Genomic DNA, 25812 nt, shown 5'->3' with positions numbered 1-25812 from the left:
GGACCGCGGGCAGCGAGCCCTCCGCCCCGGCAGGAACGGCGGCCGCGCTGCGGTGAGTCCTCCGAGCCCCTCGGCGCTCCTCCCCTTTCGGTTTGAGGGGTTTTCGGCGGAGTGTGTTGCGCTTCTCCCCTAGCCCGCGGCCGTGCTGGGGAGGGGTTCGGGGGAGCCGGCAGCGGCGCTTTTCTGCCTTTCCCCCGCCGAGGGGAGAGAGGCGAGCCCGCGTCCCACCCCGCCCCGGGCGCTGCGTGGAGCTCTTGCCCCACGCCCGGGGCCCGCGGCGCCCGCCCCGCTGCCGGCGCCCCGGAGCACGGCGTGTCCCCCGGTCCCCGCGTGTCCCGGGCGGTGCCCAGCCCCGTGGGCGCCGGGCAGGGGGCGCCCACGCGGGGGCGTGGGATGCGGGATGCTGCTGCTGCGCTGCCTTCTCCATGGCAACGCCTCCGGAGGCTGCTGCAGCCCCGGCGCCGGCTGGCACGGCGGCTCCCACCCCTGCGGCGACTCCCACACCACCGATGTGACCCCCCCGATGAGGCTCCTGAGGGCCTTGGGGGATCTCAGCCTCCTGAGTGCCTCCCCACAGGCACAGCAGTTGGGGGCTGCCCCACCGTCTGTATGTGCCAAGCCTCTGGTGCTGGTGTCACACATTTTGCTGCAGGCGTGCTCTTGTCCAGCTGATGCTTTGATGTGGGAGCTGGGGTGGGAGTAGGATTTTGGCATGTGCCGGAGTTGGGCTATGGCTTGGCTGCAAGCAGGTGTGTGGCTCAGGCACCAGGTGGGGAGGTCGGTGGCTGCACCCGCCCAAAAGTTCTGGGAGGGAGGATTTTGGTCAGGGGTCTGCCTGGAGGAGGGGCAATGCCCTTGCTGTGTGAGCCTTGAGGGTTGGCACCCTCTGCCATTGCTTGTGGCTGTGGTCGGATCCTGGTCTTTTGCTTGGCACAAAGTCTTCAGCGTGAACAGTGGGGTTTGGTCCCTGGGGTCTCAATGCTCATGGCTTTCACACCACGCTGCCTCTTGCATCGGTGCTGGTGTGAAACAGTCTGCATCTTTAAGTGATCAAGGTTAATTTAAGGCAAAGACAGATGATAATGTGACAATAATGTGCCTCCTGACAAAAGCCACGTGAACCGACAGGGCTGTGCTGCCAAACTGGGGACGAGGGGCTCCCTGTGGAAATCTGAGGCAGGTGGAAGATCACAGGGTGCAGCCAAGTCCCCTCTTCCAGGTGCTGGAGAGAGGGCAGCCCGTGGCACAGGCTACCCTGGTGGTTTTGACCAGGCCTGAGCACTGCAGATGCCTGGCATTGTACAGCCAGGCAGCTTCTCCTGGCAGCATGGAGAGGGAGAAGCCAGTGGTTTCCATTTTTCCCCTCTCTAGAGGTTGATTCTAATATTGTGTACAAAATCAATTGCTGGTGTGTATTAATGCCTCAGTGGTCAACCATGGTGCAACCTCGTTATCCCCCCTTGCCAAAAACGATGTTTAAAGCTGTCAGCATTCCCTGCCTGCCCCTCTTTGAGTCCCATTAGGAGCAGAGGTGTCCTGTAGCATCTGGACCTTTTTCCACGAGCACTGGAGTTTGTTTTGGCGTGCATTTCCCCCAAACCCCACGGGTCTGACATCCACCTTGCTGTTCCTCGATTAATGAGTGACTCACCCTGCTCTCCCCATGGCCATATGCCGGGACCTGCCTCTGCTCTGTCACGAGCAGGAAGCAAAAGCCAAAGTCCACGATCTCTGACCGCCCAATGTTGTGTGACACCGGGACAGGAGGAAGCAGTGACATTTCCTGGCTCTGGCCAGCGCTCAGCTGGTGTGTGGCTCTGCCGGTGGTGCCCTGACACGGCCCTGGGATTTTTGGGTCCAGCCAGCCAGGCGTGCACCCTGCTCCGTGTACTGGCCTCTGCCCCAGGGAGGCAAACAGGATGGGTGAGGTGTAAAATCAGTGCTGAATCCGCTCCCCTGGGCTTGAAACGGAGTCAAACCGGTCTTGACCTGAGCTGGCTCCTTATCTGACCCTTTGTTGGTGGCAGGGGTGCAGGAGGGAGCAGGAAAGGACAGCCACGGCGGGCCGGCTCCTCCGGTAAGGACAGGCAAGACCTGGGGACAGCTGGTCTAACTGGATCGTGTTTATCTCCCTTTACTTCTCTGCTTTGTTTTGGTTCCTTCCTCCACTTTTTCCCGCGCTGTCATGTCACTGCTGAGGAACCCAAGGCAGTGGGGACATGGAGCTGTTGGGCAGCTGGGCTTCCCACAAATTCTGTTTGTCAGCCAGCCAGCAGCGTGGCTCCTCTCGCTCCATCTTCCTGCTTTGAAGTTTCCATGCACTGACCATCCCTGCTGGGCCCGTCCCTAAAAGCTGATGCACTTGGAGCAGCTCACCGTGTGCCCAGGTTGCACACTGGTGCATTTATGAACGGGTTGCGTGGGGATCCTGACAGATGCACCACCCAGAGTTGGTGGTCTGCCCATCCTCCTCCTGCACAGACACCCACTGAGCTGCTCCTACACGGCCACTTTTATCTCTGGAGTATTAATAAATGAAGCCTGCCTATTTCTGTGAGCCTTTTTAAGAGGCTGGCAGGGCTGCCTTGAAGGCTTGCTCGGCACTGCAACTATTCAGAGCTTTTCTCCGCGTGTGCTCTAGCAGTCGATAAGCCAGGGCATCCAGCTGTCAGCTTTGGAGATTGCCAAAGCCTGCTCAACGACATTTCTGCAGGCTTCGCTCACAAATGAGGATTTTGTTCGACGCTTTGGTTTCTGACTTGATGCTGGTAATTAAATATCTTAACTTGGCTTCAGAAAGCTGCCACTGCTGTGGAGTGACTGGTGAGGCCATGTGAAGCAGGATGTGCTTGTTCTGCTGGAATTGAGTGTGACCTAACTATGATTCTTCAACCTGCAATTTATTTTCTTAGAAAAATATACTTTTTTTCTATAAGTAAAACCCTTTTAAAGGGGAAGAAAAACCTTGTGTTTTACTGCTGTGCTGTTAAGCTTGCATGGACCTGCTGGGACAGCTGTTTATTTGCAAGTCGTGGCAGCCAAATGCCGTAAAATTCAAGTCATGTCCACATTGATTTTTTTCTCCCCCTCTCCCTTTCCCCCCCCTTCTCTTAATCATATATGTACTTTTCACTCATGCAACACAACAGATGTCAGTGCCATGCTGGAAAAAAAAAGGAGCTGATCTGAGCAAAGGGCTGTAAATTGGGGCAGAAATACTGAGTGCCTGATCCTGGCTTGTGTGTTGGTTAATTTAGATGCTAAGTCACATAGATTTACTCGCTCTATGTATTTACTGTACTAGGGGATGAGAGAAACAGCTAGTTAAGGGTTGGAAAGTCATTCAATATTCCAGCAGAAGCTCTTCTGAGTATTGCCTTAGTTCCCTCTCCCTTCATGACATATTCTTTGAGCAACCTAAACTAGGCGAAGGGGGTTGGAACAAGATGGTCTTTAGGGTCCATTCCAACCTAAGCCATTCTGTGATTCTATGATTTCCAACTTTCTATTTAATTCAAAAATTAGAGGCTCCACAGCCCCTTGCCAGATACATGTTGTAATTTGCTGTTTGCCTTTGATTCTTCTTTTCTTTCTTCCTTAATTGGGAGAAAAGCTGTGCTGGTGCCTGCTTAACCCTCCTGCCCTCTCAGGAGACCATTTGCACTTGGTATCTTCTGTCCTTATGGCATATCATAACATTCTGGAATTCACTGAGGAACCAGGACTTCTGGGGTAGCACAGAAAATCTCAGCTCAGTGACTCATAAAGCTTCCAGATCTTTGTGGCCACTGAGAAGAAAACCAAAGGAGATGGAAATGAGAGAAACGGCCCTGGCACACTGTAAGGACGTGGTTAGTTGACTGAAAAGTTTCAGGATCTCAGCTGACAGCAGTTTGTTTCGTGATTGGTGTGGCCTGAACACCAGCCACCTGAATTATAGCAAATTAACCAAATTAATGCCTGAAGTTGTCTGAACATCTGGCCTGTGTTTTCCTCATGGTGGGGTTGGGTGGGGTCATTCCCAAGGCCATCTGTCCCATGCTGTTCCCAGGTCTGGAGCAACCTCTGTGCCCTCACATGAGTCCCTGATTACCCTGCCCTGTTTGTGCTCCCTCCTATGTTCACTGCCAGGCTTTTGGGGTGAGTTCATGGTAAATGTGTTAGAGGGAGGAGGTTTGTGCTGCCTGGAGCACCTGGGAGACGAGGTTGCTCATGGTCCCTTCCTGAGTCAGCCAAACTGGATGGGGTGGCCCAGCCTAGAGACACTCACTGGTGAGTCAATGTGACCATGACTCAGAAGGTTTCTCCATGTTCTTCTCCTCATCCTGAGCTGCCTTGAGAAACTGTGTTCAAAACATTGCCGGGACCCACTGGAAGGGCGGTGTTGGACAGGCGTGTTCGTACCCACCAGCCAGCTGCTCACCGTGCCAGCGCTGATGGGCGCTATGTTGGCTGCTCTTCAAACCTCTTCCCTTCCTGCAGTACATGCCACTTGCTTGCTTTTTAATTTTTGTGTTTGTAGCTCGCTTGCAGACACAGAGGAAGCGCAGCAGCGCCTCGTGGCGCGGTTGGTAGGAGCTGAGGCGTTTCTGGCTGGAGACATCCTCTCTTTCCCAACCCAGAGCTCCCGGCAGGGCCTGGCGGATGATTGAAGGGTTATTTGCCGTGCCAGACAAGTGGCTTCATGTTTCCCTTCTGCATTCCTGGGGCTGAGCGCTGCATAGCGATGTGCTTTCAGCTACGTGCTGCTTACCTGAATCATGTCTCCCCCTTGCACGCAGCTTGCGTGGAAGTCGGGGCTCTCCCTGTCCAGGCTGCTCTGTCCCTGTGTCACCCAGTGCTTTATGAGAGGGTAATGAAATAAGGTGTGGTGGAGGAGCTGCAGGACTGTCCAGCTCCGTCTGCTGACTGTGCCTGCGTTTACCACACCTCCTGAAGGAATGGTTTTCGGAAGCTGAACCCAGTGACCCAATTACCGACCTCTGGGTTTGGACTGTTGCCAGGAATTCTGCACTGAGGCTCCTCATCGCCTTTTGTGCAGGCCCTGGGTGGAAAGCAGCCATGCCAAAGCTCAAAACAACTTGGCAACAGCTAGAGATCGGTGAGATAAAGAGAGGGGAAGGACCCAATTAATCCACCTGACCTGTGCCCATCCCTAGGAGAGCAGAGGAGAGCGCAGTGGGATCTCCTGGTGTTCTTGCTCCCTGCTGCTCCTCTTTCTCATGGGGCTTTCATCCTGTTTCCCATGGCGATGGGCAGGGCTGCTGGCAGATCCTGCCTTGGGGCACTATGGCAGGAGGAAGCAATTCAAAATTGTGCCATTCAGAGGCAGACTCTGGGGGGTGGTGTGTGAAACACCAGCAGCTAGGCTCTGTACCAATATGCAAAACTGAGCTACAGAGCTTGGCAGCTTTTGGGGAAGGCTCTGCAGGGTGTAGGTTCCTCCAATGCTTTGCAGGAGTGAGGATCAGCTTGTCTTCCCCTTCTAGTGAGCAGAGCATCCTCAGAGGTTGTAGGGTCGAGCATTTGAGGGCAGACTGTCACTGAGCAGCAAAGTCCTCACACTTTTTGGGCAGTTTTTGGGCAGGAACACAACTGTCCATACGCTGAGGCTGCAGGGCAGGGGAGCTGGGGCTGTGCTCTGCACCTGGGAGCCAGCTTTGCACCACTTGGGCTGGGAAGAGAGGACAGACTTAACATTAAAATAAAAAAAAAAATCAAAACAAACTGGAGTATGAAAATGGGGGATGCAGAGTGGCATCGTTCAGGAGTGGGATCTGCAGCCACTCAGGTCTGAGGTGTGAGAAGGAGAGTGCAGAGTGTTACAGGGGGGTGTGGAAAGATGTTTTATGTTGCTCAGGTGATTTCTAGCAGCTTGGTGCCTGTTACAGGCAAACTCTGTTGGCAGGCTTCCCTCCCAGCTCCAGCAGGGAGGAGGATGGAGGAACAGTCCAGAGACCATTTCCCCCACCCCAAACCAGCAAGATTAATTGTTTGCTGTGGCATGACCATGGAGGCAGCTCAGGGGCATGTTTTCTGTCTGTGATGTGTTATGTGACATGGAGTTCAGTCCATGGTGGGTCTGCCCTGCTGCTGCTCCTGAGTGTTTTTCTTTTTTCCAAACCTTTCTGAGGTGGCTTTCTGGAGCTGCACATCCATCTGACTTTTACCTAGCCATGATGTGTGGCTTTTTTTTCTCGGCCTGTTTTGTGGGTTTTTTTTTTTTTTTTTTTTTTTTTTGAGTGCTTGTTCTTTGCTTGGCCTCAGCATCAACTTAATGAAAGGTGCTTAGAGGAGCTGTGAACTCGTGTCCCATCCTGGAGAGTCTGTGTCAGCTGTGGTCCGGTGCAGCTGTTTCCTTCAAGGATGCTTGTGTGGATGGAAGCGACTGTAAATCTGTTTGTGCAAAGCTTTCCCTGCCGTGACTCCAGTCACCCTTCATGTTCCTGTTGTTTCATGCTGCTGCTGCTCCTGGAAACCACAGCATCTTCTTGCCAGAGCTGAGGGTGGGGGAGATGTGTCACGGAAGGTGGGTGCCCTTGTCGTGCCTGGCTTCCACAGGAATCGCATGCGAAGGACGCTTCACTGGCTGAGGTTTCCTTCCCTGTGCCCCCGAGGCACGAGGAGTGTCTTGGCTTGTGTGCCCAGTGCAGGGACGAGAGGCTGCTCTGTGCCTTGATATCAGGGTAAGCCTTTAGGGTGCCTGGTGTTTTTCAGCTGCCCTGTCTGGCTTGGCACCATTCTCCTTGCATATCCCATGCATTGCTTTCAGCTGCCGTGCTTCTGCAGAGGGACACTCGTGTGCCCGGCTTGCTCGTGGACAGCCTGCTGTTGGATCTCACCCTGCAGCACAGGAAAAAAGCAGCCCCACGGTGCTGCCTCCTTGGGTTTTCTTCTTCCACTAAGTCCTGTGATTAAGCACAGAGCTTCTGCCATGCCCATCCCTGTGTCTCAAACTCCATGTGGGAGACAGCAGGGTTAAGGCTGTCGGAGCTCTGGTGTTGTTCCGAGGTGCCGGGCGAGCGTCAGGCAGGAGAAAAGCTGAACTTGCAAATCTGTTCCTGGGCTCTCTGGTAAGTCATGCCAAGGACTGTTTGAGCAGTGCTAATCCCAGGTGCCTCTGGAGCAACCTTGTTTACAATGCCAGCGCTTCAAATGGGTGTTCTGACAGAAACTTTACGCAAGCCATTTGCTTACCAAAGCTCTCTGGGTCTGGGAGATTGGTTTTCAGACCTCAGCATGCCATCTCCTTGTCCCAGCATTTTGAAGACACCCTGCAAAGAGACTGGAACCTTTTTGGGGACTACTCGGCTACATTTATGAGCTCCATCTATTTTTCATGGAGAGTGCTGCTGGCAAATTGCATGTGAAGTAGCTGGTGGCTCTGGAGGCATGAGAAATCCCCGTACATCACATGGAGCAAAAAGATGTCGAGGAAAATTTTTGGAGCATGCTAAATATTGTAATCCCTGTATTGTAAACAGTCAGTTCTGCTTTTGGGGCTGGGGCTGGATTGAGCCTTTATGCTCTTTTTTCCCCCCCATTTACTTATGTATTGCATCCTGCTATTCCACTTAGCAGGTTCAGCAAAATTTGTCAGTTCTTAATTGATGCAGTGGTGGTCATAGTTGTGTTCAGACTGCAGTGATGTGTGACAGGCTGTGATTTGGGTTACCTAGTCAAGAAATTGTGCCATTCCCTTAGCTGGGACACTAGGATTTACCTTACATCCAGCTTTTCAAGCCATTCTATAGCGTGACAGCTTTCATCGTGAGAAAAAGACAGTAAAGAGGGACTTTAACCTTAAAACTCTCTGAACTGACTTCCAAAGGATTGCTTGTAGTTGCATCACAGGAAGCTTTGTTGGTTTTGCTCTGGGGATGAGGCTGAACTAGGTGAGAGATGTGTGAGACCGTGGTGATGATATGTCTTGCAGCTGTAGCTCAGTTGCCTCATGTTCATGTTTTTATTTTACTTTTGCCTTGTGGTTTGGACTGTGTTTTTCATTTTGATGCAAGTCAAACTGAGACTGTGTCTTTGGGGTCTGGCATCCCCAGTATGCCATGAGGTGTGGGATAATTAAGGAGGGACCCATCCCCTGGGGATGGCAAGACCCGAGCTCCAGCTGTGGTAATGGGCTATTACAGTGTGTTCTGATATGTATGCCCTTACTCTGGGAAACTGACTCCCAGCAACAAGGAGTGGGGGAAAAAAGACCTGTGAAAAATGGGTGCTCATTTTTCCAGGGAGGAAAAAAGCCAAGGAAAACATATCCAACAGTCGCCTTGTCAGATATGTCACGGGAATGTCCTTATCCAGCCCCTGGGTCGGACTCAGTGCTGCTAATTACAGCTTGTCTCACTGCTGAAAGGAAGAGTTTGAATCTGTTCACCCTGAGTTTCCCACAGCAGCATTTTGGGACAGCACCAACCCCACATCTCCATGCCTGGAAGCTCTTGTCCAGCGCCAGAGACTGGGCTGCTGTTTGCACCAATCCTTGGGTTTGTGCTCACCCATCGTGGCTGAAGGTCTTGGAAAAACCCCTCTGTTTCTGCAGTATTCTGAACTCACCTGCTCCAAAAGGCCCTGCCAAGGTGCTCTGGAGCTCAGGGGATGTTGCTGTAAATCTCCCAAGCACAGGATCCCCATCCTTTGTGGTGCTGGCCTTGGTTTTGGCTCTGTGCTGCCAGAGGAGCCGCAGCTCAGCTCTCCCGTGGGTGCAGTTCTTCCCGCCTAGCAGAGCTGGCTGGCTTTCAGGAAAATAAACAGCCCTTCTCCGCTGGAGCTGGGAGTCCTGGGCTGCTGCACGAGGGGAGAAGGGTGAAACCAAAGGACCCTTTCATCACCTGCCTCTACCTGTGCTGCTGCTGCGGCTGCTCTGCAGCGCTGCAGCTGCGCTGTGTCTGATTTATAACACGCTGCACTCGGGGCACAGCATTATGTTCTTGGTTCTGAATTCTCGTGTAGCTCCAGGAGGGGAAACCGTCCCTAACCTTTCCATTTTGCACATGGCTGTGTTTCTGTCGGGAGTCCAGCGTTACAGAATCCCGTGGGATGTGAGCCCCTGGCACACACCTGGGCACAGCAGCCAGGGCAGGCTCTCACCTGAGCTTGTGGGATATTCACTGCTTTCCCAGCACCAGCTGCAGGTCATGCAGTGCCCAACAGAGATGAATGTTCACTGCTTGCCAGTGCTGCTCTAACCCCAAGCTTATTAAAAGCCCACAGGGCCGTGTCTTCCCCTTCCTCCTCCTGCTTCCTTCCCCCTCCCTTGGCTTTTCAACACCAGGTTTTGAATAAATCATCTAGGATGTGATCACACAGGAAATTTGCGAATTTAATTTTTTTTTTTTTTTTTTTTTACAGCCAAGTTCGGAAGTGAATTCAGCTCTCCAGGGTTTCAGTCCTGTGCTTTTTAATCACGAGGTTCCCCATCCTTTCTACTTTGTCACTTGTGACATGACGTCTCCTTGGCCGTGTAAGCTTTGCCCCTGCTTCTGCCTGCCCACAGAAACAATAGCTGCTGGAAATGCTCTTCAAGAATAGCTGGGGATTGCCTGTGGAAAATGCAGATTTAATCTATGTTAGGTCTTTTGGTTGTTATTTTGTTTACTGCTTGGTTATCCTTCAAAGAAAAGCAAAGGGCTTGTTCTTGTAGAATTCACCACTCGTGATGTGTTCCTAGCTGGAAGTAACACTCTCAAAATCCTCCATTCCTTTGTGCATCTTTGCTTTATTTTCTTTTTCTTTGTGGGTGGGGGCTTAGGGAGTATAATGGGCAGATTAGCAACTGTATTTGTGGAGTAACCCATCTTTGTGCAGGTCTGGCTAGAAACCAATTAAGCTTGTCTTGATCTCTAAATGAGATTTTTGTCGCAGGCCTCACCCAACCGCCTTCTGCATCCATTAATAGCAGGGTGGGATGGAAATAGCAGAACGAGTGGAGATCGCGTGTTGGATAAACAGAGAGGCGTTGGCTGCAGGGAGGTTCCCGGGATGCGTGTGAGCTGCTGCTGCCTCTTTGTGTGGTTGTTTTGTAGCTCCGGTTCTTGAAACCTGGGATTAGCAGTGTTTGACTGCAAGTGTGCAATCCCCTGCGGTAGCAGGAGTGGGGTTGGTGGGAAAAGCTGCTGGGTGGAGAGGGAGCATCCCGTGAACTTCATTACTGTGCTGGCCCCCATTGCTGTGACATCCCTGGGGCGAGAGCAAGGGTGTGTTTGGGAGCTCCTTGTGACTCTCAGCTGCAGGTCCCCCAAAGTGCCTTGGCTTGGGCATATCTGTCTGGTCTTGGGTTTCTTTTTAGCCTGGAAAAACCCTTTGGCTTTCCAGGGGGACAAACGACCTCGCCAGGCTGGGGGTGTTTGCTGCTGCTGTGATGAAAACCAGTCCGGGAATGGCGCTTCAGTGCGGTGTTTTTGAAGAGAACTGATTAAGGAAAGATGCCTTTAATAAGCTGTGCCTTGAGGGAGCCCTTCTATCTCTGTCCCAGACTGTTTCTGCATCAAGATAAGGTTGCAGAGCAGCTGGAGCTGTGCTCTGCTTTGGGAGGTGTAGGAGGGGGAAGGGCACTAGGATTTCTTCTAGGTGCGAACGTTCATTATGATCACTTTTATTTGTAAAGTAGCTACAGATAAGCCATGCACAGGTGATGCCTTCTTCCCTGCATGCCTGGCCTGGCTGTCAGGGACAAATGATGGCAAGAGTGATCTCAGGGAAAGGGGAAAAGGAAAACTTGCAGGGTGCAGCTGCTGCAGATGTGCTGCAACGTGCAGCAGACCCCTTCTGCCCCGCTTGGAACTCTCCTAGGGACAGGAGAGCACAAAAAGCACAAACCAGCTTTTCCCTGCATGCCTGGAATTTTGCTCTCCATTTCCCCACTCCCTAAATTCCAAAAGCTCTTGGGTTATTCATGGAAGTGCTGCTTTTTTTTCTTCTCCCAGTGTAAAAGTGCCCACTAAGTCTAAAGACATGGAATGCTGTGCTGAAGCCCATGTGCCACATCAAGGAGGTCATGTCATGGACCTTGACATCATGGCATGGCCAAACCCAATCACTTTCTGTGCTGGGGAAATTTGGGAATCCTGAATCCACAAAGATCTGGATGTGGATGAAGCAAGTGCCTTCCAGGGTTCTATGACAATTGCAAAAGCCTCAGAAAAATCTGGAACTGGGATGACTGGAAGATGGTTTCAGTGCTTGGGTGGGAGTTAGAGAGAGAGGAGCTGGAACAACCTCCAGGACTGGTGCTGTTTTGCTTTTTTGGGATGCTCTTGACTGAAAAGCTGCTGAGTTTTGATGCCAGTGAGACAGAAGAATACCTGTGGCAGGGTGTCCTCCCGACTTCTTCCTGCTGTCGTGGGGCTGAGGTGGTTTGGTGCAGTGATCTGATGAGGCATGGCAGCCGTGCCCCGTGGAGATACCATCTCCTGGGAGGAAAATGTAAAAATAACCACGTCTTTGGCTGCGTCTTTGAGTTGCGTGAGAGTGCAGCAAAGGAGGTGGGGGATGAAATTATATCCATGGAAATGAGGCAGGAGAAATGAACCTTTTCTGGGGAGGCAGATCTGAAGGAAGGGTCCACGTCCTCTTGTACTGTGCTGGGGTGTAGGGGACACACTGGAGCTGGGCTCTGGGGTGGTTTCAGAGGGCCCCCCATTGTTCCCTGTCATCCTCTTCCTCACTCTGGGCTGAAGGAGTTGCAGCCCCATGTGGGTTCCTGCACCTCATCCTATGCCATGGCTCCAGGGTCTAGACAGATGACACAAACCCTTCCAAGAGACTGTGTCCTGCCCAAGGCTTTGGAAACCTGTTGGACCCATTCTTCCACCTCTTTGCTTTTCAGAGCTTTTGTGGAGCAGGTCTGTTCCTCCATGGGGGACCACTAAAGTGTGGAGCTGGGAATAAATCTGTGGGAGCTGCCATGGGTGGTAGACGGGCGCTCCTGGCATAAGAAGGCTCAGCTAATTTAATCTGCGGTGGACATGATCTCCTTTGTCTTCCCATTGAGCTAAATACACCCTTTGGGTTGTGGTTATGGAGGCTAACTCCCTTTTTGATTATGGAAATCACACTAACACAGGATGCAGCTGCCTGCCTCTGGACAGAGCCGGGAGAAGAGTGGGATTGAGCATCCCATGGCTGAAACTCTCTCCTGCTTACCTCTATCTGGACGAGGGACAAAGTGTGTGATGCTTGATGGGCATCTCTGGAGGGTTCCACCTCCAGAGTTTCATGTGATGCAGGTTTTGGAAGCACAAGGAATTCCAGCATAGTCATAAACTTTCCATTGTCTGACAGGTTTTGAAGTTTAGTGACTGAGCTGCACGTACCTGGGCATGGCTAGTGGCTTCATGACAGAGAAAAGGTTCCTCTCCATCTTTGCGTAATACCCAGGAGCAGCAGTTCTGTATTTCTGGATGCAAATGAAAATAAAAAGTCAGCTTGAGCAGCAATTGGGAGAAGTTTTAGTCTTGGAAGGCAAAAGGGAAGTTAAAGGCCAGTGGTGAAATTTAATGTTTGAGTCCAAAGGTGCCCACCTGGGAATGTGTGCCTGGGAATGTGTGCCAGACAGCCACAACAGGTAAAATGTGCTGCTGCATCTTCCCTGCCATGCTGGCCTCAGAGCCAGGAGTCACTTAATTGTTTCAGCCCTCACTGTTGCTGGCTTCAGAGGAGCCAGGAAAGCAGTTAATCAGCAGGAGAGCTTTAGTGAAATGTGGCTTCAGGGTCTCTAGTATTGGCAACTTCTGAGTTAAATACCCAGTGTCAGCCATGCAAGTGCCTTGTGCAGGTATTTGCTGGAGGCTGGCAAACCTGTATTCCCCCATTTGCTGCCCTGGTGTGTAACCAGCTTATCTCTGAGCAGCTGGATTTAACCCTCTTATCCACCTCTGTGCCAGCCCTTCACACTCTGCTGCTGCTCCCTTCCAGGATGCCAGGAAAAGCCTGGATGACTTCCATGGGAAATGGATGTTTGCCCTCCCTGGGATGATTACTTCTGTTATTTAAAAAGAAACAAAACAAAAACTGCACCAGCAAACTCCTGGATTGGGATAATTAAGCCGATTGAAGTGTTTAAGTAAATGAGTTTCCCTTTAATTAAAAAAAACCCCAAACAACGATATATATATGTCTCATCATGGTTCCTAAAATAATGAGCCACTGACCTGCTTTATCTCTGATTTGGCTTACAGATGGAGAGGGGAGGTAAATTATCATGGAAGCATAGAATATCCTGACCTGGAAGGGAGCCTTAAGGATCACTGAGTCCAAACTCTCGCCCCACACAGGACATCCCAAGAATGACACCATGTGCCTCAGAGTGTTGTCCAAATGTTCCTTGAACTCTGTCAGGTTTGATGCTGTAATCACTGTCCCGGGGAGCCTGTTGCAGTGCCCAACCACCCTCTGGGGGAAGAACCTTTCCTTAATATTCAGCCTAAACCTCCCCTGACACAACTTCATCCCGTTCCCTCAGGTTCTATCACAGGCAACCACAGAGAAGATATTGGTGCCTGCCCCAAATTTGAGATAAAAGCAGGGGAAATCAGCTTCACCCTTGACAGATCAGCTCCTTGTCTTCTGTGGCGGTGCCTGAGTCTGTTAGTTCAGGGAAGCAGAGAATTGCTCTCCGGGGACAAGGCAGTTTGTCCTTCCTTTCCTGGTGTCTCTGGAGCAGAGCAGCACTCCGTGGTGGAGCCTCAGAAAGGTGAGATCTCACCTCCCTGCCTTTGCAAGGTCCATAAGCCAGGAGGATGCTGGGGAGCCAGGAGCTGTGCCCTGGGGCTGGGAGGAGCCAAGGGACCACATCACACCTGAGACTGCAGAATGAAACGCTAATGGCTCTCCCAAAGCCAGTGCACGTGGGAATGGCAGCCCCTCAGCGGTGGGTTAAGTGAACAGATGTGATGAGACACGTTTATTTATCCAAACACTGATCAGTGCCGAGGGAAACGGGGTGTGTTTGGGGGAAGGGGTGAGGCAGCGTGGCAGGGCGGAGGTGCCGGAGATCAGCAGGGACCACAAACACAGCTGCGTGTGCCTGAGTGCCCTGGTGACTTGAACTCATTGCTGCTGGGAGTCCCTGCCTCAGACTGCTGCCAGAGATGCTGTGCTCGTTATTAATCTGCTGAGATAATTGTAGTTTTAATGTTTCCAGCGGGGGAGTTCACAGGAGGCAGAGGCATTCCTGGAAGCGCTCGGTGGGTGCCATCCTGGAGGCATCCAACAGCGTGACTCAGCGTCTGGGCTGGTGCTGCTCTGAAGGGGGCCTCGGGTTGGTGCTGATTGTCAAAGCTGGGAGGTAATATGAAGGAGACAGGGAGCACAGGCAGTGATTTGGAGCTGTGGAATAATATTTTCACAGAATCACTGGGTTGGAAGAGACTTTCAAGATCATTGAGTCCAACCCAGCCCCAACAGCTCAGCTAAACCCTGGCCCCCAGTGCCACATCCAGGCTTTGTTAAACCCACCCAGGGACGGTGACTGCACCACCTCCCTGGGCAGACAATTCCAGAACTTTATCACTCTTTCCGTAAAAAAAATTTTTCCTAATATCCAACCTGTATTTCCCTTGGTGCAGCTTGAGACTGTGTCCTCTGGTTCTGTCTGTTGCTGCTTTTTTGAGCTGTGATTAGCAAAAGAGGCAGTCTGGGAGCAGGGCTGCTGCTGAACGCGTGGTGGAAGGGCAGTGCCTGACCCTGGTTTGGCTGATGGGTGTGCAGGGACTTGCACAAGAGCTGGGGAAATGTTTTGTGCTGGGGAATGGGAATGCTCCTCTTCATCAAGAAGCTATAAAATGGCATCCAGCAGCTCTTCAGCCCATGCCTGGCAGCCAAAGCCAGGTGCATGCAATCCTGAACAAGGCACGGGGGCATCTGGATATTTATTTATATTTGAGCTGCATTTGGCCACTGGAACAAACACTTGCAGAAAGTGGCCTTAGCCTTGGCTCAGCATCCTGAATGCAGACCACAGGTAGCCCTGAAGGGAGTTTGAGCTTGATGAAAGCACGTTAAGCCATCAGTAGCAAGAGAAGCAGGTAAGATCAACAAGCTGCAGTGTTTGGGAGCCCCATACTCCAGGAGAAATCACTTCCAGAGCAAATACTCTTAAATGTAGCTTCACAGGGTTGGAGGAGGAGAATACAGAAGAGATCCTAATGGATCTGTGCCACATCTCACCAGGGTGACAGTCGCCCCTCCCTGTTGCACAGTGAGCAGACCCCAGAGGGGTGGCTGGGGCAGTGTTTGGGAAGCTGTTGGGGGGCAGCAGCCTCTGTGTCCCATCCCACCTGGTGGCTGCAGCCCTGTGTGAGCCGCCAAGCAGGTGTGGATGGAGTTTGTGCAGCTGTGAAAATGATGTCAAGCTGTGTTTTTTTCCCTGTTTGCTTGCAAAAATCATCTGCTTGCTCTGCCTGCTGTGGGGCAGAGAGGTGGGGACCAGGTGAGATGTGACAGAGATCTGCACTGGCCACTCTGTTGCCCTGTGTCAGCTCCCCCAAAAGCCCTGTAAGAAATGTCAGCTCTGAAAACGTGATTTCTGCTGGAACGTGTGACTGAAACAACTGCAGTGCAACCTCTCACTGCCGAGGAGAGTCCTCGTTTTGTCTTGTCCCGTTGATCTGAATGAAGTAATTTATAAGGACGTTTTCCATGAATCAATAAATCCATGCTTGCTGCTGTGCCTGGGAGGTTTAATTTGCTCTAGATACTGCACAGAGTATCTCTGTCCTGAATTGCACTGCGAAGTTCTGCTCTTTGGGAGAGTATGAGGATACAGCTGGATCCTCAGGGAACATGCTGCCAGCATCTGATGGTGCCTGATCCCTGTTAGTTGTGCACCTCCTGGTGTGGAATGAAGAGTTCAGGCAGGGTGTAAGAGCAATAGTTTCCCTGTGTGTGGAGTTTGAGGGCTTAGTCCGTTGTGCCAAGCATTTCCTGATGTTGCAGATCTTGGGGAAATTGAAGCCAAAAAAAAGGGAGGGGTGGGATTATTGGCCTTTGAAGAGACCACAGTGCAGAAATCTGGGTTACAGGTAGGTTTTCCTTCCATGTCTCTGAGTGATCCTTCTTCTCAAGAGGAGTTGAAAAATTCCCGTTGCTCTGCACCACCTTCCCTTCCAAAAGCTGCTTTTATGAGCCCCTTGGAAGCAATGCACACGTGTTTACAAAGCCTGCCACTGGATCTGCCTGGAAAAAGAGGGCTCAGAAACACAGCTCTGCTACATATAGAGAAGTCAAAGGCAACCCCAGCCCCCCATTCCTGAGCTTGTTTCCCTGGCTTTGTCTGAGCACTGTGGTCTGGTGAGGCTGGAACTGTGCTCATGGATGGATGAGGGGACCTTGCTTTCTGCTGTGCACTGGGGGTTTGGGGTTGTTCCTGGCATCTTCCTGTGCACAGTGGGTGTTCTGAAGGCCTGAACTGGTGGGGCATGGACTGGCTCAGCTGTCCCTGTGAGCACCTGGATCCCTCCTCTCATCCTGCTCCACCTGCCCGGCTGAGCTCCCAGGGACCCCTCCACTTCTCCTCCAGAGTGGCTCCGAAACCATTTTATATCTCTTGGAGGTCAGAGCTCAAGCTGGAGAATCCAGAAACGTTCCCAGAGCCAAAACACGCCGTGGCAAGCGGGTGTGTGCCTGGTCTCTGCTTCTCATTTCCTCCATCACTGTGAGAGCACTGGAGCTGCACATGGGGTTTCAGCGGGGTGTCCCCTCTTTTGTTCCTATATATTAGAAAAGTCTGTGCATGTGTTTATATTTAAAAACAATATGTATATATATTTCAACATGGCTGTTTGTGGGCTGTGCCCCTTGGGACTGGTCTGGTTGGACAAAGGGGGGATGTATTTCACAGCTGCCTACCTGTTGCACTGGCAGCTGTGTGATGGTTCTGCTGGTCCAGCCATTCTTGCACTTGGAATAACAGGTGTTGGCAGGGAGTGATCCCAAACCTGCTCAGACCCTGATAGGAAGGCTCCTTTTGAAGTGAGCAGGCTTTGGAGTAAGTCTGGCAGCACCGGTGGAGAGGCTCCCTTGCTGTTATTTGTGTCACAGCCTGGGCAGTCCATTCCATGTGTGCCCATCTTGCATTTTCCATGCCCGCTTTCCCACATGCTTGCTGGTGTGTTGGAAAGAAGCAGATGCAGCATCTGGTGGCAGGGCTGGATGTTGGGCTTGTTGCACATCCTCTGGGACAGCCAGCACAAGGTCAAACAATGGCTGTGCCACCGGCCAAGTGGAGCAGCCATAGAAAGTTGTCATTTTAAATAATTGCTATAGTGGCTTCTCCTCCCTTTCTTCCACCCTTTCCCCATATTCTTCCCCATCACCATGTCCTTCCCCACCCATAGCCTGGGGGCTGCCTGGATCTCTTCAGGATTTATGTTAAAAGGGAAGTGTTATGTACGTAATTAAACCGTCGGATTGCTGGATGGAAATGGGATTTGGTGCTTACTGCTGCGCCTCTTTCTCATGCATGAGGGTGAACTGATTGATTACTGAGGTTTGAGATTAAATATTCCCCTGAGCTCCACTGGCATTTAGTGTGGTGGGGGGAGGGCAGAGGGAAGGGGTGGAGGGGAATTCTGGTTTTCCTCCAAGGCAAGGAGAGCACGGGAATGTCTGCTGAGCACATCCCCTTGTCTTGGTCTGGAGCATTGGTTCTAACAGGCTCCTGGCATGTTTCTTGGACACCAGTAAAGCAGGTGCCTTACTCCATATCCACACTGGTGGGCTGCTGGTGGGCTTTTCAAGCTCCTCTCACTGCTGCATTGAGCATCCCACTGCATCCTGCCTCCCCACCTGCCCACATCCCATCCCCGGCTCAGATCCCTCCCCCCCTAGCAGCGGGACAGACCTCCTGTCCCCGCCTTTCCCCTTCGGAGTGCACCTTATTTGTTTATTTTCCTTACCTTCTTTTCATCCCCAAACCCCTCTGTGTTTGGTTTCGGTGGGAAAGGAGGAAGAACCCCCACGCGCCGCTCCTCGAGTGCGTGCTGGGTTGGAGACGCCGCCTTCCCCCTTCCCTTGAAGTCTAATTTTAGCTGAAGGCGACGGGATCCCTCCAGGGTATGGCAGAGATTTCCCATCAGCTGCCTAGACCTTCAGAAACAAAACACACAAACAAACACGGCACAGAAGCACTTAAGGTTTATTTGGGTGAATTCTTTCAAAAAAAGGGTGTGACTTATTTATTTATTTATTTATTTTACGAGCAGCAGCCCCTGCGCACGCTGGCTTTGTTCTGCTGCAGTCGGGTATTTCAGGTCTTCCAAGATTTAATCAGAATAATTAGTTACTGTCTGTTTGTACCTTCTGTTTCTGTTGCAGGGTTACCAAAGGGTGTATTTATCTTCCGGAGGGCTGCCTAAGTGTCGCTTAATCAACAAAGCATCAGATTTCCTCCAAGTTATCTGCCATGAGGCTTATGTAAGTAAACAAATAAATAAATAAGTGAAAGCAGGGAGGGTGGGGGTGGTGTTGGGGGGCTCAGCTTGGGGGTTTGTACGGATTTTCCCTGATTGTCACAGGTTTAATTGTGAGTTGCCTGTGGTTCCCAGCCTGTCATGTGGGGATCAGAGGACTGAGTGTTTGGATTGGTGCTGAACACCCAGCCGGTTTAATGAGGCTGCTCTCAGCCAAGCCTTCACCCCGCTGAACTGGCAAGAGCTGCGTTGCTCCCTGACATTTCAGGAGCAGGGTGGGGAAAAAAGACCTTACAGGAATGAAAGGCTTTTGCTTTCACTCGTACAGTTGTGGCTTTGACTCCTTAACCCAGTGGTATCCCTTATAAAAATCACAGCTCTGTCTGGAAATAAGTTACCGCTGTAAGTTTGGCAGGATTGGGAATTAGCTGGCTTTCAGCCTGTGTTTGCCATGTTTGGTTTGGGAAGGGGTGTTAATGCACACATTTCCAATCTCTAGCACAGGAGATGAGAAAGACTCAGGAAGTCACTGCAGAGGGTGGGATGGCTGGGAAGCCTGGCAGGGAGAGCAGTGAGGTGCTGAACCAGCCCTGGTTTGTGCCTGGAACCAGAGTGAATTGTGATGTTTTCCCTTCAGTGTTTGTCACCGAGAGCAGATGAGTGGCCCTGTTCTGATGGCAGTGTGGGGCTGAGCAATTTGCTTTCTTTCATTTGGCTTCACTTCCTTCCTGAGCTGGCGTGGTAGGGGTTGGGTTCTGAGGTGCTGGCTTATCAGCTGCCTTTGCTGCCTCGTTTATCATGTCCAATGTGCAAATCCTGGGAGCGAGGGTTCAGGGTGCATGCTGCTTCCCTGATGGGTTTAGATACTTTTAAATCCAGAGGCAGCCTTTGCCATCAGTTTCTCTGCTTTCCTGTGTGAGAGGGAGCATAAATTTTTGAGGTTGGTAGCTTTGTGTTAGCCCTTCTTGGAGATACTGGTGTGCAGCTGGGCTTTATTCTCCTTCCCTGGGAGAAGCTCATGAAAGGGAAGGGGTCTGGAGGGGATAAGGTGGGACCAAAGAGATCTGCAGGGTTTTGGTAGCTTCAGGGAAAATTGCTTGTGTGAAGATTGAGGTTGAAGTCCATCTTCTCTCTGCGTTTGCTGGGAAGAGTAAAGACAAGTGATGGGGCATGTGTTGGACTCTGCTGTGGCAGAGCTGAAGCTGGGCATGATCCCACATGCTGTCCCAGCTCCAGAGTAACAATTTGGAGAGACAAATCCCCTGTCCCCTCTGGGGCTGATGTGGCTGTCACAACCAGCAGCGTGTTGCCGGTGGCCTTTGCTTTTTCTGCTCCGGTGTGCGTGGAGGTGGGAAAATCCTACTTGATGGAAATACTCGTAAGAAAGCCTGTCAACCTGATTTTTTCCTTGATGTTTGCCCAGCTGGAAAGCTGGTGGTGGTTCAGACAACACCTCCTGAAGCACTGGGAATGTGTGATGTGCAGCACAGCCAGTGCTCCTGCCTGGCACGGTCCCTCCAGCCACAGTGAGGGATGCTGAAGGGGGTGGCAGGTCTCTAATCCCCATCCTACTGGTGTGTGCCTGCCTGCTCCACTGGGCCTTCCACAGATCTGCTTGGTTTGGGCACAGGGAGAGGTGGGGAGGGGGAGCAGAGCTGCTGAGAGTGGAGGAGAGAGAAAACATGGAGGGGAAGGGAGGTGACAGAGTGGTGGAGACCAGATGGATGCTGGGAGGAAGAAGAGATGATGTGGTTCATTTGCCTGGTGCTTTAGAAGTTGCTTAGTTAAATTAAGTGCTCACTGGGGAGCCTCATTTGGCTTTTAAATAGCTTTGGAGCATGTGAATGCTCTGTGTTGCTGTCTTCTTTCTGCAGTGTGAGCCACCTCCTGTCCCCATCTCTCTTTGAAGAGTATCCCCAAAAGTCTACCTTAGGATGTGGAAGCGAAAGCTTGGTGGTCACCTGCTTTCAAAAAGCCTTTCAAAGTTCTTTCCAAGCCCCTCATCATTCCAGACCATCCATCCTTTGTTTTTTTCCAGTCTGGACCCTGTGAACTTTGGTCATTGGGACAGACCACAGGTTCCCTCTCCTGCAGAGGCTACAGCATGCCAGGAATGGCTCATCACCCAGCACCAGCTGATCTGGGGTGAGCTGGCTGGTCTTCCACCATCTCTCCTTGAGGGGGCTCATCACCCAGCACCAGCTGATCTGGGGTGGTCTTCCACCATCTCTCCTTGAACATCCCACTTAAGGCAGAGGTTGATGCTCCTTTGGCTTTCCTGTTCTTTTGCAGGACTGTGTATTTTTTCTTTCCTTTCAGCCAGCTGAAAAACTGCACCAAGAGACTGGAGAATGATTTTGGGTACCTTATTTCCCTGGTTCTGCCTTGGTGCAGAGCTGGATGTTATTTGTGCACTTGATCATCCTGCTTCTTGGTAAAGGAAATTCATAGTGCTTATTTTTATTTAATTTCTGTAGAAAATTAAAGTATCTCAAGCTGTTTCCTTTTCTTTGTCTCCAGAGTAACACACTCAGTGTTGGAGGGTGCCAAAGGCAGATGCAAATCCTGAGGATGGGGATGCAGACAATGTTTGGTCTCCAAAAAACTCTCAGTCAAGGATGGAGAGTATTCCCCACGCCAGAGCCACCTTGGGGCTTCAGCTGTGTCCCCCCATGCAAGGAGATCGTGTCCCCAGACATGGGGCTGCCTCCCTGCTCTGGTCCTCCACCATGTGCCCACCATCCACTTCCAGACGTGGTGGGGGAAGGTTTGGGAGGAGCACACCCCATTTTCCTCATAAAACTCCAAACAAGAGGCTTGGCCTGGTTTAGATTTTAAAAATAACTTGCACATTTGGAAGCTAAAGTTTCAGAAGGGCTCCGAATGGGATAATGGCTTTGATCGTGACAGTCCGAGATCAAGGGAGGGCTTTTTAGGTTTGCTGCATCAGCTGGAAAATATATTGTAGTGTCTAGACTATATCATCCTCAAGAAAGGCTCTTTTTTTTTTTTTTTTCCCTACTCTACAAAAGGTCTAATCCAAAGCCCATGTACAGTTGGTAGGAGGGGCTGTGATTGTGTCCAGGAGCATGTTGAAAGAGGTGGAGATGAGCTTTGGGCTTTGAAGGACTCAGACCCTGCTTTACAGGCGCCGCTGTTCCTGATGGAAGTTGTGTCAGCAATGGGATGAGGAGGCTGAGGATGGGGAGCAGCTGTGTGCCAGTCCCCCCTCCCCAGAGTGGTCAGTTCCTGCAGCTGAGCCCTGCTGACACCTCAGTGCTCATCCTTTGGCTGCTGTGCGTGTGGTCAGCTGCTCAGAGCAGAATCTCCCACAACTGTCTCCGTTTTCTCTGTGTAATAACCATAAACATTTGCGTTTGATGGTGTGTGGACAGAACTTCAGAATTTTTAGCTTGAGTGTAGAAAATGTACAGTTTTCTCTCCATACCATTCCATAAGTAGGTTTTAAACTTTTTTTAAAACTATTTTATTGAATTCTTTGTTTGTAATTCAAAAAGAGAGGCAGGGAAGGATCTTCCTAATTTGCTTGGAATAAACTCAAAAGCCTGCTGAGAAGGTGAGGCCATCTGGCCACATGTATTTATAGAATCATTACAGTTGGAAAAGTCCTCCAAGATCAATGAGTCCAGTCTTTGATCAAACACCACCTTGTCAACCAAACCACAGCACTGAGTGCCACGTGCAGTTGTTCCTTGAACGCCTCTAGGGATAGTGACTCCAGCACCGCCCTGGGCACTCTGTCCTAATGATTAACAGCCCTTTCAGTGAAGAAATTCTTCCTGATGTCCAGCCTGAACCTCTCCTGACGCAGTTTGAGGCCGTGTCCTTTTGTCCTGTCCCTGTTCCCTGGGAGCAGAGCCTGAGCCCCACCTGGCTGTCCCCTCCTGCCAGGGAGCTGGAGAGGCACAAGGTCCCCCCTGAGCCTCCTTTTCTCCAGGCTGAGCCCCCACAGCTGATCCTCTTCAGAGTTGTTCTCCAGACCCTCTCCAGCTCCCTTCCCTTCTCTGGACACCTTAATGTCCCTCTTGTTGTGAGGGGCTCAGAACTGGACACAGCACTTGAGGTGTGGCCTCACCAGTGCTCAGTAGAAAGGGAATTGACTGATCCTGGAAGCCCACGCAGCAATCAAGCTCCTCTGTCAATATGCCCTGTGGAGGAAGCAGAGGCAATTTTTCCTTGAAACACTGTGTTTTCTCTGCAGGGCTCTCGGGTGTGTTTTGGCACATGTGTCATTGGCAAAGTCACCACCAGCCATTTCCTTGGTGTCCCTGCTGCAACACAGCATGATGCCATGCTTAATGCCCCAGGCTTTGGAGGGGTTGCAGCCTAGTTATGAAAGCTTCATCTGGGAGCTTTGAGAAACATTTGGAAATGTTTTGGAAAACATTTGGATCGAGGATGCCTTAGCTCTGTGCTTGGTTGTTTTATTTTGCTTTGTCCTTGAGCGAGAAAAGTGCTGTTGGGTTTCTGTTTTTTTTTCTTTCCACCAGTTTTTCTTTTGGGCAAACTTATTTCCAGGGATAAATCAGAGCAAATGCCAGTGTGAAAATAGTTTGTGGTGTAAAATGGTACTAAAATTGTGCTGGAAGGGATCTTGAGAGGTTACCTTGTCCCCAAGTGCAGTTGAATACGTTCATTGGTCTGGAAAGTGATCATCTTTGCTGGAAGTTGTTTTGTCATAAATTATCTCAGGAGCAGAAGCAAAAATCTACCAAATAATGCTGTCAGTATGTGTACACGAGCCTTCCTCAGTTTATTCAAATCATTTGCTGAATAATTGTTGAAAATTAATGCTGGGTTTGTTCCCAGAGCTATTCAAAGTAACATTCCAGAGTAACCTTTTCTACCTTGGCATTTGCCAATATTCTGAAACCCTTATGGATGAATTGCAGTTACCCACAGTCTGTATTTGACGTGGAGCCATCCCTGTTTTGCCCCATTTCTGAGACAACCAGTCCCCAGAAGTCCCACTGGGATCAAGAGCAGGTTTTTCTTTGTTTCTTGTGAATTAGTTGTGACTTTTCAGTTCTCCAGGTGGTCACCAGCCCTGTGGAAATCCACAGCAGCCTCTCCCCTTGACATCTGCAGGCTTGGATAAAATTGTAAGATCCTGGGCAAGGATGACTAGAAATCCTCATCTGCTTTGACACTGAGCCAAGTGATGACTTCCAGTTAATTTCTCCTGCATCTTCCTCTGCCTCAGCTTTCTGTTTTGAACAATGAATAAAAAATAATAAAAAAAAAAACAACATACCCAAGAGCCCCACTTTAATGCCCCCACCTTTTAAAGGTGCTGCAGAGCTCCATGGGGTTTTTCACCTTGCTTACAGCTCCCCACTTCAGTGATGGAAGGCTCTGAAAGAGGTTCACCTGTAGCCAGCTGCATGCAGGCTTGTTCTCCAGCCAGCGTTTAGCTGGTGTTGCAATCCACACAGCCCAGATGGTGACTGGTTTTCCTTCATCTGGTCCTTTCCCCAACCAGTTAGCAGTAGGTGATAGGGGAATTCATCCATTTTTGGCTGTGGGGAAGGCTTGGCGAGCCCCCCTTGGCCCATCTGCACATTTAAAGTGAAGATGACTGGCATCAGCGTTATTGTTTGGCCAAGTGTATGCAGGGATATCACAGCTTAGATTTGTTACAGATGGGTTTCTGGATATAGTCTAAGGCATTCTGCCAGCCAATTTTATATCTGTGTAAAAGTGATTGGCATCTCTATAAATAAAGCTGCTGTGGGATTATAAATCTAAATATACTTATTCATTAAATTATTTTTACATTTCCACTGGGTTGTCATCCTGGCTTATCACAAGCAAACCATGCTCTCTGCCTGAGTGTTATCCACAGCTCCAGCAATGCGGCTTCTGAGGCTTGGAAGTATTTTTTCACTTTTGTGTGAGCTACCCATGAGTCTCTGCCGTGGATCTCTTCACTAGGACTTCCTCACTGTCATCACTGGGAATGACCCTGTCCTGGACACTGCTGTAGGAGTGGCAGTGGCTGTAAATACAGGAATGTGAATTTTTCTTTCTTGCTTCACAAGTGAGCATGACTTTGCTGGGGTATTTAGTACCTGTAACCTGGTAAATACTGTTTGCATGGCTCCTTTGGTGCTGGGAAGGGCTCCTCCATAAAATCCTCCGTCTGTGTCCTCGGGCAGGGAGTCTCACAAAGTTTCTTCCTTCTGTGCCCCAGGCCAGGCTGCATGGAAACAGGGGTCTTTCCACCTGGTTTAACCATCCCTGCTGGTTGTTTTGGCTACAGGAGTAAGGAAAAAAGTCCCCCAGACCAGTTCCAGGTGCAGCTGTGAGCTGGGGAGGTGGTGGAGGGAGAGCCTGGCCAGACACCAGCACAGGCAGGCAGCAGTGCAGGCACTGGTGAACCTGGCTTGGTCTTTGAGCAGGCTGAGAACACTGAGAGCTGCAGCCTCCGGTTTCTCTGGGGTTTTTTTTCTTCTCTTTTCAAAGCATTTGATTATTAATTCAGTAAATGATGAAGCACAGAGAAACATGTGCCTGAGTGGCAGAATATCAGCTGCCTCACTCTGCTCAGTAATAACATGCATTGTTGAAAGCTAACCCATGATTTTAGTTAAATTTCCTAATGAAGGGAAGCTTTAAAGTCGGTCTGTCCATCTGCTCCTCCTTCCATCACTGACAATTCATTAAGTCCATTGCCTGGTTTTGTCCTTTCTTTCAGATTGGTTTTTCATCTCAGATTTGTGGGGCTGCAGCAATTTTGGTCAAAACAGCCATCAAGTTGAGAAGGGTGTTACAGAGGTTTTTTATTAAGGGATGCAATGAAACCTCAGCCTGTACTAGACACCAGAGAATACACATAAATGTTATGAACATCCAAGCCATAAAGAGTGCTTTAGTTGGATTTGCCATGTTATGAGACAGCAGAGAGCCCACGCTGCAGCTCTCTGTGCAGACATGTAGGTGTTGCCAGGGGGGATGTTCACCTCTGTGAATTCTCTGATGTCTAATAAATCTAAGTTCATCCTGCAGCCTCACTCTAAAAGTGGTTTATGTTGCTGAGATTCACAGGAGGAAATCTTTCCATTCATGTTGGTATTCCTAGTGCTGCTCACCCCACCAAATGTAGTTTTGCTAGCATAACAGGGTCAGCACTGTCTTGTAGGGTCTTCAGGAATTGGTAGCAGCATTTGGATGTCTTGACTTTTTGCTGGAGCTGGTTGCCAGTCCATGTGCAGTTTGGCACTGTGGAGGCAGGGGAGGCCATGCTGCTGGGATTCAGCATCCTGAAGGTGGGAGCTGGACCATGCTGTTGGAAACCTCACCATGCTGTATCTCAGGAAAGCACAGTCTGGCAGGTGAGCAGCAGATGGAGAGGAGAAGCCTGCGT

At 50.7% G+C, this 25812-nt stretch overlaps 1 protein-coding gene across 3 annotated transcripts in view; it reads left to right on the top strand.

Annotated features, from left to right (window-relative positions):
* DAAM1 (dishevelled associated activator of morphogenesis 1) overlaps positions 1-25812 on the top strand; it is a 91240-nt gene continuing 65428 nt past the window's right edge. Inside the window, exons 1-2 of one of the 3 annotated variants that reach the window (XM_041398441.1) lie at positions 1-52; positions 18331-18429. The gene's annotated coding sequence lies outside the window, so the exon portion shown is untranslated. Of the gene's footprint in view, positions 53-9380; positions 9479-18055; positions 18150-18330; positions 18430-25812 lie in introns of those variants that run through there. The other 2 variants (XM_041398462.1, XM_041398452.1) reach the window with 2 other exon arrangements.

The sequence above is a fragment of the Onychostruthus taczanowskii genome, unplaced genomic scaffold, assembly GCF_017590055.1.
Source record: "Onychostruthus taczanowskii isolate IOZ18803 unplaced genomic scaffold, ASM1759005v1 scaffold1, whole genome shotgun sequence".
Taxonomy (NCBI): Eukaryota; Metazoa; Chordata; class Aves; order Passeriformes; family Passeridae; genus Onychostruthus; species Onychostruthus taczanowskii.
The sequence above is the reverse complement of the archived record's forward strand: the minus strand, read 5'-3'. Positions and strand labels throughout refer to the sequence as shown.